At 35.7% G+C, this 15923-nt stretch overlaps 1 protein-coding gene across 6 annotated transcripts in view; it reads left to right on the top strand.

The window, feature by feature from the left end:
- Nucleotides 1–15923, top strand: part of LOC129495546 (GPI ethanolamine phosphate transferase 1) — a 109863-nt gene that overhangs the window by 378 nt on the left and 93562 nt on the right. Inside the window, exon 1 of one of the 6 annotated variants that reach the window (XM_055303165.1) lies at nucleotides 7743–7902. The exons of the other annotated variants lie outside the window; for them this stretch is intronic. The gene's annotated coding sequence lies outside the window, so the exon portion shown is untranslated. Of the gene's footprint in view, nucleotides 1–7742; nucleotides 7903–15923 lie in introns of those variants that run through there. 6 annotated transcript variants of the gene reach the window in all.

Raw genomic sequence — 15923 nt, 5'->3', positions numbered from 1 at the left:
CCTCCCCTCCGAGCCGAGTGCCGGCTCGCTCCGCGGGCCTGGCGACAGCGCCGGCTGCGTGGACTTCTGGAAGACCGCCTTCTAGGCGCCCAGTTGGTGCTGTGAGGGCGGGCGGGCAGGTGGGGTGTGGGAGGAAGTAGCCCACGGGGGAGCTCCTGAGTTTGCGGTCTCTTTTTCTTTTCTTTCTTTTTTTAAAGATTTTATTTATTCATGAGAGACACAAGAGACAGGCAGAGACACAGGCAGAGGGAGAAGCAGGCTCCATGCACCGGGAGCCCGACGCGGGACTCGATCCCGGGATGTCCGGGGTCACGCCCTGAGCCCCCCGGGCGCCCTCGGTTTTGGATTTCCTTGGCTTTGCGGTTAGACCCCCGACGGTCTGTGCGCTTTCTGGTCTAACAAGCTCTCCGTGGCTCAGTGAGCACTGAGGATTTAAAACACAGTTTGCACCACAGGGACCCTTCAGAATACCAAATGCGGCCCGCGTCGGTAGAGAGAGAAAAGCACACTTCAGTGACCTGGTCAGCTCAGCTCCGCCGAGAAGTGTTCAAGGGCAACTCTAAAGTCGGTTTTCTTAAGTCCAAAGCCAGTCATCTCCCACTGTGCCTTCCAGTCTCTCTCTGACTTGGCCATTTAGGCTTGAATTAAGGTGTTGACCGCGGAACATAATTATTTTAAAACTGGGTGGCTCTGCACAGTTTTAATTTCCTTTATCAAATGTTAGCACTTGGAGGGAGTATGCTAAGTTTGGACCCCGCGTATCTTTTAAGTCATTCCTGGATTACAGTCCCAGGTGGTGAAGGGGATGTTAGTTTCTAGTCAACAGTACTGGAATGCTATTCCTAAGACCTTCCATTTCCTTCACATGTAAATTGCCCCTTTTGCAAGGTTTTAAATTATCTTTCCTTCACTGTCGCTCCCCGTGAGCCCCAAAATAAATAGATAGCAGTAATTTTGTTATCAGGTGAATTACATGTTACATTGAAGTAGTCAAGTATCTCCTTTAGCTGTGCAGAAAAATAGAGCATTCTTATATAACCACAGGTCAGGTTATTGGTTTACATGTAAAAGTATGCCAACGGTTAAGTGTAGGCTTTAATTTCAGTTTACCCAGGCTCAGTAAACTGAAATTTTCATTTGAGTGAGGCTTTTGGTTCTTTGTTTTGTTTTGTTTTTGCTCCAGAGTTTTGTTGTGGTGGTGGTTGTTTTTTTTTTTTTTTTTTTGACATTGTTAGTACCAGGAATTCAAAATATTTATAATAGAACATTAGCTCCTAATGTTCGAATTCTAAGTATTTTTCTGTGCTGTGTATATTGAAGAAAAACATGGGAAAAAAATCCCTGATCTTAGGAAAATAGTGTCGAAATAGCCAATGCTGTTACCGTTTATCAGCAAAAAGGATTGCTGATACTTATTGTAATTGAGATTGCCAGAGAGATTGAAAATGGAATCAATATCTGGAATGTAGTAATGGGAGGGATTAGTGAATGGCATGGATTAGCGATTGGAAATGTATTCTTTATATACAATATTTCCATCTCTGTAATGGAATTTTTAGAAATCTCCTGCGCTTAGGGTCCCTGAAGAAGATTGTGCTTACCTGGTAGAAGAGCCTAGAGTTTGTATCCCAGTTCTACCGATTATTTGCTCTTAACGCCTTAAGTTACTTAGCTTCTCTTAGTCTCACTTAACATTTAATATGTCAAGGGGATTAATAAAAGTGCACAGAATTAGGAATGTGCTTTTCACAATGCCTGGTACCTAATACACCATAAATGTTGTTAGTATAGTGAGTTATGGATAGTGCAATATTAGTATATATTGAAAATATTTGAGAGGTTTTTTAAAAAAATAAAACAAGTATCAACTATTAAGCAGCTAAAGCTGGAAAAAACAACGAAGTCAGTAGGGGGCAAATCTTTAAATTAGGGTCTGATTTCTAAAATGTAAGTTTAAATGGATTTAAAATAGGTTTTCTCAGAGAGCTGTAAGAAGTTGGACATAGAAGTGCTTGAAATGATTGACTTCCTATATAAATCTGTAGTTTCCTGATTCTACTTCATATCCTATAATCATGGACTTGTTTATATGACCTTGCAAGCCCATAACAAATCAACTGGCCAGTTTTCTCAGTAAGTACTTTCCTAAGTACATAGGGGTTTACTTATCAATAGAAGTGTTTAAGAAATAGCACATACTAGAATATTAATAATTGCTAATCTCTACCAATAATAATTTATTATTAATAGGGTTGGGAAGTGTTCTACTTAGCAAAATTTGCATTAATGTAGGTCTTTACAGCTAAGGTTTCATTGAATAATGAGGATAGTCATTGAAGTTTGTATCTTAGCAATGAAATGTTAAAGGTCTTTTAAGCACTTCAAATATTTTAGGGCTTAAAAACTAAGTTTTGACTTTAATAGTCTTAAAATAACCACAGTTAACATTTTAAATGCAAAGTTTTGGTTGATGTAAAATTTTTTAAATATCTAATTTTTATATTGTTTTTCAGTGCATGTAAATATTTCTACAGGTATAAGCTGAGTAACTTTTATTGGTACACGGATATGCATCTTTTAACATTTTTGGTAGTTAATTATTTTGAGAGGTTTCCAAATGATTCAACCATGACAAAGTCTATCTTCTTAGATAAATCTGGATAAATGTGATTCCCTTTATTCATTTTATTTTTAAAATTTTAGAGAGTGCACCAGCGGAGAAGAAGAGCAGAGGGAGAGGGAGAAGCAGTCTTCCCGCTGAGCAGGACAGTATTTTGGAATCACTGCAGTTTTATGCATAGTAAATGACTTAAGCAGAAGTTTGGTTTTTGTTTTGATATAAATATCCTGAATCTTCACAGTTCAAATGTTTGTTCTGGTGGAAAAAGAGAAGCAAGGCAGCCTCTAGTGGGTGTAGTGCATATTACATGTACCTTTGAAATGATAATCTAAAATAATTTCTTTAGCACATATTTGAATCCTTACTAAGCATTTTAGGACTGCGGATGAGTGCTGGAGAAGCCCTGTCCTGCTGTCATGGAATTACAGTTAAGTGGTAGAGACAGACATTAATCCAAATAGTAAAAACATAGGTATATATTTATAAACTCAAGGTAAAGTTTTTGGTGTGGACTGCATAGTCCCTGAGAAAGTGATGCTTGAAAATGCAAGATGTCATGAGACAATGGAGTGAGAGAGGATAGAGGGTGGGTTGGAAGTGCAATTTATGCAGAGGTCTTAATAACAGTAGGAAGCATGGGCTACTTACATAAAAAAGACCAATAGGGTGAGATGCCATAAAGCAAGAGGGAGTGCCACGAGACAAGGCTAGAAGGGGAGGCAGAGGCCAGTCCATGTATCCTCTTGTGTGTCATGATAAGGATTCTAGTGTTTTGTATTTTTTTTTTGAGATTTTATTTATTTATTCATGAGAGATACAGAGAGAGAGAGGCAGAAACATAGGTAGAGGGAGAAGCAGGCTCCCCACAGAGAGCCTGATGTGGGACTCAATCCCAGGATCCCAGGATCACAACCTGAGCCAAAGGCAGATGGTCAACCATTGAGTCACCCAGGCATCCCAGGATTCTAGCTTTGATTAGGATGGGGGAGAGGCACTAAAGGGTTTTACCCAAGGGGCAAGATGTTCAGATTTGCAATTTGAAAAAAAGTAAAATCAAAAAGTAGTATGTGGCTATACAGCCAAAGAATGAGGTATACAGAATGAGTGCCAGTTTTCTGATTAGTGTACTTGAGTGGAAGGTGGTGCCATCTCCTAAGGTTGTAAACATTAGGGAGTTGGGAGGCTTACTACCTAGACAAGGTTCATGGAGGATATCTTGAGTTTGATTTTAAACATACTCAGTTTGTGGGCATCCCGGGTGGCTCAGTGGTTTAGCGCTGCCTTCAGCCCAGGGCCTGATTCTGGAGACCCGGGATCGAGTCCCACGTTAGGCTCCCTGCATGGAGCCTGCTTCTCCCTCTGCCTGTGTCTCTGCCTCTCTCTCTCTCTCTCTCTGTCTCTCATGAATAAATAAATAAGATCTTAAAAAATAAAAAACATAGTTTGCCTCTCAAATGGATGTATTAAGGTTGGGATTACATATATGGATTTAGAGCTATTTGTTAAGATTTTTGTATATAGGTACTGTCTGACACCAAGGATATGATCAAAAAGCCTTAGATGGAGGGGCACCTGGCTGGCTCATTTGGTGGGGCATGCAACTGTTGATCTCTGGGTTGTGAGTTTGAGCCCCATGTTGGGTGTCAAGATTACTTAAAAATAAAATCTTAAAAAAAAATTTTAGACAAAAAGTATAAGAGTAAGAATGAAAGAAGCCCTGGGACTGAGTTTTGAGTAACTCAAAATTCAGTGACCACATAGAGACCTTTCTATGTTAGATAGGAAATTAGAGGGAAAACCAGAGCAATGTTCACAAAAGCCAAGAAATGACAGCTATTTAAGAAAGAAGATATGGTAAACAAAGACAAATTGAATGGATGATAAAAGACTGAAAGACTAGATTTTGCAATATTGGCTACATTACATTAATGAAAGCTTTTTCTCTGATATAATGGAAAACAAAGCCTCGGGTTGTTCGGGATCTAGATGACCAGGGAAAAAGAGATCATATTCATTATTTTCAAAATTTTGGTTGTGTTGAGGAGAAGAGGTGGCCAGTGCCTTTAAAAATGTTCTTTATTAATCCTTTATTTGTAAGATGTATCTTAGGCATAGGTGTGGCTTACCTCATTTTCAGTATAGTATTTCACCAAACCAAAACTGTATCTGTTCCTATTGTTAGATACTGTTTCCAAATATTATGATACAAATAGCAAAAGACAATTGAATTTAAAGTTTTTTACCTATATTTGTGTCTGATACGGAATTTATCTTAATACATTCTTAAGTGATAGCTATCCTACTGCTTCTGCCAGTTGGTTAAAAGCTTCAAACTAGACCTCTGTCACACCATGTACAAGTAAGTTCTAGATAACGACTGGTGAAAAACAAAAATCCAAAACTTAGAATTTAGTATTAATTTAAAACTATTTTTATGTGACACAGAAACAAGGAAAGTTTTCTTATGGAAAAAAAAACACACACAAAACTCAGTCCAGAAAGGATAAATTTGGTAAATTATACTGTATTAAAGTTACAAAAAAATCAATCAATAAATAAAGTTACAAAACTTCTATTTAACAAATAGAACTCTAAACAAATTTAGATTTTTTGTATGTATGGTGCAAATAATTATATCTTTCTAATTATATATAGGTAGGGAGACACACAGATACACATGCATGTAATGTATAAGTCAAAGAAAAAAGCCCAACAAGCACAATCCTATTTGATCAAAGGATACGGACACATAGTTGAAAGGATAGGAAACCCAATTGGCCAATAAAAACATGAAAAGATGTTCACCCTCACTAGTAATCAGACAAATAGATAAACAACAGGATGCCATTTCATCTTGTTTAGATTGGCATAAGATAAATATGATAATACCAGTCAATCGTGGGAGTTAGAGGAAATAGGAATTCTCATATACTGCTGGTGTGCATCTAAATTGTTATTGATATTTTACTACTGTCTTGTAAAGTTGAGAATACAGTTTTATTGCAGCAATTCCACTTAATAGAGATGATTTTCAAACTTATTTGTACATAAAATGGTTAGAAATACATTTTTTCACTACAATGTACTATGTTCATATAATGCACATGTATGCATGTTCACACAGGGAAAAATTAAAATACTTTTTAAAAATAATTTTTCTACTTCTGAAGTACTTTATTGTAATGTATTCTCTATCCTATCCTATTCCTTTTTTTTTTTTTTAAGAAGCTATCAGGATAATTTTCAAATAAATTATAGTATAGTTATATAATAGAATATATGTTTAAATCTTTAAAATAATTTATCATTTTTTGATGGTGCTGGCTGGAAAGGCTCATAAAAGGAATAATGGCTTTGCATGTATACTGGTAAAAATTAATTCTTCAGTAGGATAGAGAAGGCATGAGTGCAAATATTGGTGATAATAATGTTAATCAAATCTTGTAGAATGACCGCTTTTAATCACATAATTGAGTTTAAAATGTATATCCTCTCTCTAGAAGAATTTCAAATAATCTACATAGGTACTTCATGCTTTCAGTAGACAGAGTATAGCTCAGTATAATTCCTCACTCCTTAGGTATTGGTTGTACACAGTGGCTTTCTTCCAAAGAGTACAATATGAAAAAGGGGGGGGGGGAATAATTAAATTTATAGTGGAGAAACCAGACAAACACTGCCTTGGCCAGGTGATCCAGTTTAATATCAATTGTGATAAGCTATGTTATGTTGATGGTGTATATATACACTCTTGATAAGATGTGATTAAAAAAATGGCACTTTACACATGTAGATTTCCTCTCTCTCCCTGTCCTCTTCCTAAACCCATTCTAATCATGAGAAAAACATCAAAGTCTAATAGAGGAGCCTCCTGCAGTATACTGGACTGGTACTTTTCAGAACTTGCGAGACCATCAAAACAAGCAAATACTGAGAAATTGTCATAGCCAAGAAAAGCCTAAGGAGACTTGATAATTAACTACTGTGGTATCCTAGAACAGATAAAGGACATTAGATATGAAGACAAAAAATTGAATTCTTCTCCGGTGTATAGCTGGGCATGAATCATCTAAATAACCAACAACCTCTGTTGGTCTACTGGCCATGAGGAAATTTGAAAATTAGTTCTTATATGGCATTTGTAAAGTCACATATAATTTTTGCTTGAAAATGACCTACATCATGATGAGAAAAATATATACCCCAAAATAATAAGTATAAAGGAGCAAATGAACTAGTGTTAGTAACATGGCTTAATAGTTTCCCTGATAATCTTCTGAGATGGGATCCTCTTACAGTATGTTGATGATTTGCTGATAGCCAGTTTGGCTAAGCAGGCCTCAGACCATAAGACTGTGAAAACTTGAAATTTTTTTTTTTTTAAACTTGAAATTTTCTAGCTAAGAAAGGATATAGGATTTCTGTACAAGTCTCAGCAACTTCCTTACAGTTTTGACTGGCAATATTTACTCTTCACATGACAGATAAACAGAACCTAAAAGAACTGCAATACACCATCTTTAAATAATAGGCTCTTTAGGATGGTTTACACTGATGTAAACACTTAAAGCCTATGAGCTTAGTAAATAACCTTTATTTACGAGAACACGGGTTACATGAAATCAGAGCTATCCATAAAATTTGTGGTGATTATGACCATTTCTCTAGTTAATGTTATCTTTTGAGCACAGACTTAGGCTCCAAATTAATTTTTTTCTTTTTAGTTTGAAATATTTTTAGATCCATAGAGAAGTTAAATAGTACAGAGTTATAGTATACTCTTTACATTGTACCTAATGTAAACATTTTATATGACTACAGTATAATTCTCAAAACCAAAACATTAACATTTGTACAAAACTATCAACTAATCTGTAGTTTTTAGGTGAAATTCATTTTTTCCACTATTTTCTATTTTCTGACCCAGGATCCAGTCCAGTTATGTCTCTTCAGCCTCCATTCCATGACAGTTCTTCATTCTTCAGCCTTTCTTTGTCTTTCACGACCATGATAGTTTTGAAGAATACTGGTCTTTTGCAGACTTTTTTTCAAACTTTTTTTTTTTAATTTTTATTTATTTATGATAGTCACAGAGAGAGAGAGAGAGAGGCAGAGACACAGGCAGAGGGAGAAGCAGGCTCCATGCACCGGGAGCCCGACGTGGGACTCGATCCCGGGTCTCCAGGATCGCGCCCTGGGCCAAAGGCAGGCACCAAACCACTGCGCCACCCAGGGATCCCTCAATTTGAGTCTATCTGATATACTCCCATAAATACATCGAGGTTAGCATTTTTGGCAAGATTGCCACGTATTCTTTTGCCAAAAATACTATGTTGTGCCTTTCTTAGTGCACCATATTAGGGTTACATGATGTTAATGTGTCTTATTACTGGTTATGTTAACTTTGACCATTTGGTAAGGTGGTATCTGAAGGGTTTCTCCATTGTAAGTTAATGTTTTTCCCTTTGTAATTAATATATGTTTAGGTGATATTTCTTTGAGACTGCAAATACCCTGTTTTGCCTCAAATATTCACTTACTGAGTTAAGCATTTATCAATGTGTCCTGATGGCAATAAGTTATTGTGGTGTTTAGGTGTAATTTTATATTTTCCTTATTCCTTCTACATTTATTAGTTGGAATTCTGTGGAAAAAAGATGTGAAATTCCAAGCTCATTAATATCTCATTGCATTTTGGTGAAGATAAGAATGTCAAGTTACTACTGGATGAAGTAATTATCTCTAACATGATTTTAGAGAAAAAGTATCAACTATATCCTCATTTGATTTTCCTTCCTGGAATTCTTTTAGATACTCTCATTTGACCTTATCTTTCTTATATTGAAATAAATTCTTTAAAATTAAGGATCATTTAAGAAAATGGGTTAGAAAGTACATGAGGGGCACCTGGGTGGGGCTCAGTTGGTTAAGTATCTACCTTCAGCTCAGGTCATGATCCCAGAAGTCCTGGGATCTAGTCCTGAATCAGACTCCCTGCTCAGTGGGGAGTCTACGTCTCCCTCTACCCCTCCTCCCTGCTCATGATCTCTCTTACACACACACCCTCTCTCAAATAAAATCTTTGGGGAAAAAAAAAGAAAGTACATGAATTTTGGGGTTAAGGCCGGTGTATACAACTACTAAAGACCAATTAGAATAAAGTATAATGGCCAGTGAAATTTAGTATGATTAATAGAGTGCAATATATAAGATCATTACTTTGAAGAGGGGAAAAATTTATATCATGTAGTTTAGTAGGGAACCCCATTTGTGTGTTGCTGAAGTGGTTCAGATAAGGACATAATGAACTTATTTGGTGTGAAAGTAGAGAACTAAGAAACTCAAGCCCTTTTGAAAATAGAGCCCAGAGGTGCCTGGGTAGCTCAGTCGGTTGAGCAACCAACTCTTGATTTCAGCTCGGGTCATGATCTCAGGCTTGTGGGATCCAGCCCAGGTAGGGCTCTGTACCAATTGTGGGGCCTGCTTAGAATTCTCTTTCCCTCACTGCCCTACCTCTCCACTTACTCTCTCTCTCTTAAAAAAAAAAAAAAAAAAAAAAGGGAAAGAAAGAATAAATAGAACCCAACTGGACACTGAGAAATATTAAATATACAGTGTTTATATCATTAATATTTGGTAGCAATGAATATTCCAAGTCTTAATTAAGAAATTATAAAATTGATTTGACTGGAACAGGAAGATACATTATACCTTTTTTTAATCCCTTTTTTAAAAAATAATATAAATTTATCTATTTAGAGTTTGATTTAAAAAATAAAAGTCCCGTGCTTTACAATTTAGTTTAGAGTATTCCAGTACTTTACATTTGTATGGTGCCATGTCTTAATTACTTCCCACTAGACTCCTGCCACGGAATAAGGCTGATGGTGTCTTTTTTTTAATGGATAAGGAAACACAGGGATTGACTTGACTGGGAGACTTCTGTTCTCATAGAGTGCAACTTTTACTTTGGCTGTTAGAGCTCTGGAAAGGTCAAAGTTCTCAAAATTCTTGTTTGACTACTTCAGTAAGCTTTTGGGTAGTGGAAAATTTATATGTTCCTTAAACACATAGACTTTGATACTTTATTCAGAAAAGCTGTGTAATGGCAATGGGAAAATAAGAACGTTAATTCCAGGGAGTTATTCATAAATGCAAGTGAAAGTGGGAAATGACATAGATGTGTGCTTATTTATAACCATGATAGAGAGTACTAATGTTTCCATGATGAAGAGGAGATATTTAAATCAATGTGAGCTTCTGTACATCCAAATATACCATATGTATTTTAGCTGAATAGTTTAAGATCTAACTGGAAAGAATTAAGTACTTGAAAAGTGACTCACTTTGGACGACTAAATATGATACCTGATAGACTGTGTCCTGGAATGGAGGATAGAAAAAAGAATAATAATTGAATAGAATATTTTGAATAATTTTAGACCAATAAATCTAATAATTTGGATGAAATCAAATTTTCTAAAACGTATATGACTACCAAAGCTCACTCAACAATTAGTAAATAATCTGAATATTCCTATATATGTGAAGAAATGGAATTTATAGTTAAAAATCTTCCCACAAAGAAAAAGCCAGTGGCTTCACCAGTGAATCTGTTACACAGTAAAGGAAGAAATAATACAAATTCCACACAAATTCTTCCAAAAAAAAAAAAAAAAAAACAAACCCAAAAGAGGTAGCAACACTTTCCAACTCATTGTCTGATAAAAGGAGATTCAGACATTGCAAGAAAACAAAATTAGGGCAGCCTGGGTGGCTCGGTGGTTTAGCGCCGCCTTCGGTTTGGGGCGTGATCCTGGAGACCCGGGATTGAGTCCCATATCAGGCTCCCTGCATGTTTATCTCATGAATAAATGGATGAAGTTTAAAAAAAAAAATATATATATATAGTCTCATATCTTTTCATAAACATTGCTATAAAATGCTAAATAATATTTTAGCAAATGAAATCTAACACTTCATAGAAAGGATAACAATAACCAAGTGGGGTTTATTTTATTTTTTTTTCTTTTTGTTTTTTTTTTTTCCAAGTGGGGTTTATTATGGGAATGCAAGTTTGGTTTAACATTTGTAATTCAATCAGTAATTCATTCAGATTAAGAAGCTGAAAGAGAAAAAAACAAATGCTCACAATCATCTCCGTAGATCCAACAAAAAGGATTTGACAACATCTAGCATCCATTCATGATTTTAAGCTCTGCATGCTAGAAGTGAAAGCCAACTTCTTTAACTTAATAAAGGAAATCTCCGGGGATCCCTGGGTGGCTCAGCGGTTTAGCGCCTGCCTTTGGCCCAGGGCGTGATCCTGGAGTCCTGGGATCCAGTCCCACGTCAAGCTCCCGGCATGGAGCCTGCTTCTCCTTCCTCCTGTGTCTCTGCCTCTCTCTCTCTCTCTCTCTCTCTCTCTCTCTATCACAAATAAATAAATCTTTAAAATAAATAAATAAAGGAAATCTCCAAATCCTGGAAAACTGACAATTTTCTCCCTAAAATTGAAGACAAAGATTCCTGTTACTACTACTTCTGTTCAGCATCATACTAGAGGTCCTATTAGTACAGTAAACATGAGACAAGGATAAAAGACCTTCATATTGACAAGGAAGAAGTCGTTTATTCATAGGTGATATAATTATCTCTGTGGAAAATCAAAAAGATCTGTATAAAAGCTACTATAATAGTTTGTCAGTGTTGTAGGATACAAGGTGAGTATATAAAAAGTAGTGTTTTAAGAACAAGAAGAAATTGAAATACAAAATACCATTTACAATAATATCAAAAAATATAAAATATGTAGGGGTGAATTACATAAGCATGAGGAATGTTTTGAGAATTCTGGATATATTATCTTGACTGTATTGTACATTTTATATCCATACAGTCTGTTATAGACCAGTTGTACCTCAGTAGAGCTATAAAAATGCTATAAAGAACATTATTGAGGCACTTCAGAAAATGTGGAGTACAGATGGTAGATGAGATAAAATACTGATGTTGAATTTACTGAAGTTGACAATTGCTGTTGGTATATAAGACAGTATCACTGTTCTCAGGAAATAAACACTGAAGAATTTAGGGTTTAAGGGTCATGTTATATGTAATTTATCTTCAAATGGTTCCAAAACAATATTTTACATGCATGGACACACATATATGTGTGTATACTTTCATGGGGGTAAGACAGGCAAAGCATGGACAGTAGAGACAAGAGAAAACATGACAAAGCAAAAGAAAATATTAATATAGATGCATGTGGCTACAGGGTATATGGGTTTTTGTACCATTCTTGCAATTCTTTTATCAGTTTGAAATTATTTTTAAATAACGCGTATTAAAAAATCTGTATTAAAGAAAGTGCTGTTAGGGCACCTGGGTGGCTCAGTGGTTGAGCATCTGCCTTTGGCTCAGGTCATGATCCCTGGGTCCTAGGATTGAGTCCTGTATCAGGCTCCCTGTGGGAAGCCTACATCTCCCTCTGCCTATGTCTCTGCCTCTCTTTCTGTGTCTCTCATGAATAAATAAATAAAATCTTAAAAAAAAATAAAGTGCTGTCATTTACAAATATTTCTTATGTAGGACACAAGTAGATAATCAAAAGAAAAATTAACTGAACTTAACCAAAATTGGAAGGTACTGCTTTTTGAAAAACACCTAGAAAAGGGGGATAGGGAGAGTATTTTTTAAAAAGTCCGTTAAATACATGAGAAATCACTCAACATCATTAGTCATCAGGGAAATGTAAATTAAAACCACAATAGGTTACAAGTACACTCCCACATATAGAAAAGTCAAAACTAAACAGCTTATTAATACCAAATATTGTTGGCAAATATACAGAACAATTGGAGCTATCAGACATTCCTGGCCTGGAGGACATTTTGCTAGCTGAAATAAAGCTAGTCAGAGAAAGACAAATACTGTATGATTCTTACAGGAAATTTCTAAGAGAGTCAGATACATGGAGGCAGAGACTAGAATGATGGTCACCAGGGACTTGGAGATGGTGGTGGAGGAGAAATAGGAGTTATTGTTCAACAGCTATAAAATATCAGTTACACAAGGTAAGTTCTAGACATCTGTATAACATTGTGCCTATACTTAGCAGTACTGTATTGCACACTTAAAGATGTAAAAGGGTAGATCTTCCATGTTAAGTGTCCTTACCAGAATTAAAAAAAAAAAACAAAACACATAAACTAGTGGTAAACCAGTGACACTAAAGTTGATGCTTTGGTATAAAAGTTTGGGAGTTGGTTCTGTAAGAGATTTACATGTATTTGATTTTAGACTCAAGGATGGCAAATGAATTTTTCTTACATGATAAATCCAACTTCATGTACATTAGCAACAATAATATATTACTTAATGAGTACTGACTGTGGTAGGGATTCTTCTGCATATTTTACACACATCAACTCAATTCTAGTAACACCCTAGCAAGTAGATACTATAGTTATCCTCATTTAATTGACAAACTGAAGCACAAAGAAATTAAGTAACTTGCCTTAAGTTACACAACTAGTAAGTAGAGAAGGCAGGATTAGAATCCCTGCAGAGGAATGCATTGGTATGTACTCTTTACCATTATGCCATCCCACCCCTCCAAGAAAGGTACCAAGATCAAGTCTGGACACACTGGTCATCTGAACAAGTGTTAGAAAAGGCTTAGGGTCTCCAGTGTGACCCAGCGTTCAAATCTCATTCTTCCTCTTCTAGTTATATGATGTTTGGAGCATCACTTAGGTCCCATTAGACTCCATTCCCTGCTGTAAAAATGAGGGTTCTACTACTTCATTGACAAAGCAGATTCTGAGGATTAGAGGAAAAAACATAAGTACTCAAGCCCAGGTTCTGATGCTGAGCAAGTAATCAATAGTAGCTAGTGCTATAATTGAATATTCTCACTGTGGAGAAATATTATACACAATATAAAGAATATAAAGCACATTACACTTACTATAAAAAGTTAAGATAAATTCTTAAATGGCATTTATAGTGAAATTATAGATTGTCAATAAAGTTTTAAAACACTTGCTGAAAGGACAGTATGTGAAATTGTATAACAGGTAGGTAAAACAGTTTGGAAAAAGTTTAGCAATACTTTATATAAATTTAAACATCTTTCCATTTGACCCTGCAACTTTTTTTAAAAAGATTTTATTTATTTGAGAGAGGAGGGAGCACAGGCAGGCAGAGGGGCAGAGGGAGAGGAACAAGAACTCCATGCTGAGCAGGGAGCCTGATGCAGGACTCCATCCTAGGACCCTGAGATGACCTGAGCCAAAGGCAGATGTTTAACCTACTGAGCCACCCAGACACCCCTAACCCAGCAATTCTAATTCTGTGTATTCAAGAGAAATGAAAAAAAAAATATATATATATATAAAGTCTTGCAAATTTACTGTTTAAAAAGCGTTATAATAGCCCCAAACTGGAAACAATTCACATATTCAAGAATTTAATAAACACTTTGTAGTATAGCCATACAATGGAATACTTAACATTAAAAAGGAACAAACAAATCACCTCCATAAGTCAAAAATTATGCTGAATGAAAATAGAACAGACTGCATGCTGCATGAGTCCATCTCAGTGATGTTCTAGAACAATCAATATTAATCTTCAATCACAGAAGACAGAGCAGCAATGGCTTATGATTGGGACTGTGGGGCAAGGATTACCTTCAGAGGGACATGGGGGGGAATTCTTAGAGAAAATATTCTAGATCTAGATTTTGATAGTTATGTGAATATATATTTGTCAAAACTTGTAAAACTTAAAATGTGTCCTTTTTTATATATAAAATACACTAATAAAGTTGACTGAAAAATTTAAAAAATAGGTACCAATCTTTAGAAGTCTTCACAAAAAAATTAGTAAGACTCTTAAAATAATTAGCACTTGTTTAAATAAGTGCCATATATTATGATGGAGAGTCCTTGTACTCAAGAAAATAGCTAGGGGTAATTTTAATTTAATATGCATATTTAAAAAAATTAAAAGCACAGTAGATAGTTTTTTGGATCTGAAAGAATTATCACAGAGCTCCTTGTTAGCACTGAAAAATGGGCTGCTGGATACTCTATTTTTAAATACAGAGTGTATGAGTATTTAAATCAAGGAAAATCAGAGAGGGGTCTAATTCTGGGTGGCCAGAGAAACCTTGAGGAGATGACTGGAGAAGATGCAAGAAAATGAAGAAGCAGGCTGCCATGGGACCAACCAACTAAAGAGCCCAGAGACAGTTTTTGTCGAACTGAGAACTTTGCTGGGATGCAAGACCTTCAGTGCCAAAAGCAGGAAAATCCCAGGGAAAACAGGAGTAGCCATCTCCTCCACTTGTACCCTAGGTTCCATTTTTTCTGACTTTCATAAGGATTTGTAACCCCTGCGGTTATTCCAGCTTTCTGTGGCAGCTTTGACCTCTTTCTACGTCATCAGTCATCATCATTCCTCAGCACTCAAATCTACTATTTCCTACCTGAAGAAAATCCTCTATTGGCCCTACCTCAATTTTCATTTTTCTTCTTTAGAGTTAACACTCTCCCAAAGAGCTGTACTCATTTTGCTGCCTTTCCCTTCATCGCCACCTGTTGGCTTTTCAAACAAGCACTTTAGAAAGGGCTCAGTTCTCGTTATGTTGAAATTTCTCAGTAAGCTTAACAAGAACTTCCACAAACCAAATCACCTGCTGCCCTGCTCTTACTCCAGTCTTAACTGTATCTGACAAAGCTGACCACCCCTTCCTTTCTCGAAACAGTGGTATTAATAATTTTTCTATTTGAAATACTGTCATTTAGAGTATTCAATGTCTTCTTAATTCATCAAATTTATTTTGTTTTACTGTGTCTATTTGAAGTGATAGTTTTTTCTTTAGAAGGGGTTGTGAGATAAGAGAAATCTATACTGCAAGTGTTAAATGAAGTTATCGTTAGGATAATCAGTTTTCAGCTAAAAAATTATTTCCGTGTACAATGTATCAAGAGCCTTAAAGGTGCTCATAGCCTTTGACTTAGTATTGAATTTATTGGCAGTATTTTAAACGTACAATGTGAAATGTTGAAAAGTTAACATAAAAATTACATTAAAATGTAAATTAATCATGTTGACATTTATAATAATGAAAAAATGAAAACCCAATGTTTAACATTTATAGAGGTGAACAGGAAAATTAAGATGTGCCCATAGAATAAAGTGTGGTGATGGTAAATAATGAGTAAGAAGAGTTTTTTTTAATAACAAAGAAATGTTCATGTATAATAATATATGAAATTATGAGACTATA

Source organism: Nyctereutes procyonoides, unplaced genomic scaffold (genome assembly GCF_905146905.1).
Source record: "Nyctereutes procyonoides isolate TBG_1078 unplaced genomic scaffold, NYPRO_anot_genome, whole genome shotgun sequence".
NCBI lineage: Eukaryota > Metazoa > Chordata > Mammalia > Carnivora > Canidae > Nyctereutes > Nyctereutes procyonoides.
Note: the sequence above shows the minus strand (reverse complement) of the source record. Positions and strands in the feature narration are given on the sequence as shown.